The sequence below is a fragment of the Pteropus vampyrus genome, unplaced genomic scaffold (genome assembly GCF_000151845.1).
Source record: "Pteropus vampyrus isolate Shadow unplaced genomic scaffold, Pvam_2.0 Scaffold155, whole genome shotgun sequence".
NCBI lineage: Eukaryota > Metazoa > Chordata > Mammalia > Chiroptera > Pteropodidae > Pteropus > Pteropus vampyrus.
In genome coordinates this window covers 1,300,520-1,301,746 of record NW_011888936.1, presented here as the reverse complement: position 1 = coordinate 1,301,746, position 1,227 = coordinate 1,300,520, and the positions used below count along the sequence as shown (strand labels likewise).

General features: G+C 41.3%; 1 pseudogene; it reads right to left on the bottom strand.

The window, feature by feature from the left end:
- Positions 1 to 767: 767 nt before the first annotated feature.
- On the bottom strand, positions 768 to 886 carry LOC111745467 (annotated as a pseudogene).
- Between the last annotated feature and the right edge of the window lie 341 nt (positions 887 to 1,227).

The window sequence follows — 1,227 nt, the reverse complement described above, 5'->3', positions numbered from 1 at the left end:
ATTAGAGCAGAGCAGACCAGAGGAGCAGCCATGGTGGAGTCACAGGTGACATTGTAAATAAGAGGCCACCATTTATGTGGGAGATATGTGTAGGAGAGAGTGTGGGTGTACGTTTGGGCCATTCAGGGGTCTTGGATGCATCCTGGTAAGGCTTTATTAAACTGGACTAGCAGGATTTGGAAAAGATGGTTGAATTAGAGTTTGTGCAAATTTGATAGTCTGTGCTGAGCCATATTATAAAAAATGATTGTTACTGCCTATAGGGGGTTGTATATAGTGCCCCCCTCTCCTCCCGCCACCAACTTCATGTACACCCAGAACCTCAGAACGTGACCTTATTTGGAAAGAAGCTTCTTGTAGATGTAATTAGTTAAGGTTCTAAGATGAATCATCCCAGATTTAGGAGGGGCCCTAACTTAAATACTGGTATCTTTATAAGAGAAAGAAGACGGAGGTTTAGACACATGGAGAGACACAGGGGAAGGTGGAGAGAGAGATTGGAATGATGCAACCACAAGACAAAGTTGCCAGGAGTTTCCAGGAGCTATCAGAAGCCGGAAGAAGGGCATGGGATTAATTCTTCCTCAAAGTCCACAGAAGGAACCAATCCTGTCCACACCTTGATTTCCGACTTCTGGCCTCCGGCCTGTGAGAGAGAATAAATTTCTCTCTTTTTTTTTTTTTTTTTAGGCAAAGCAATCCTTGGTTGGCCTCACAGATTGCAAGGACCTTGTCAGTTTACAATCCCTTATTTTTTTTATTTTTTACGCCTACAGCACCTGATCTTCCTAGGTGATCTGTCATCTAAGTACTAAGCAGGTCCGACCCTGCTTAGCTTCTGAGAACAGCTGGGATCAGGCTTGTCCAGGGGAGCATGTCTGTAGACAAATTTCTTTTGTTTTAAACCACCAAATTTGTAGAAATTTGTTATAGCATCCCAAGAAAACTAACACATAACCCATATTCCTTGATTTTAGATCCAGCCAAGGGTGGGCCATGGAAATGTGGGGTACATATTTATTTATCTATTGAATATAAATTAATTTCTTTTCCTTCTCACCTCTTCCCTTCCCGAGCACTGCATATACATAAGCAAACCATATACCAAAAAGTACTCATAGGTAAAAACTCAAGGGCCGGAAAGAGTCATAAGAAATATTCAAAATAGTTGCTTTTATTTCCTGATTAATCGAGAGGTGGGGTATATAAATTACTCTGTTTTAAACC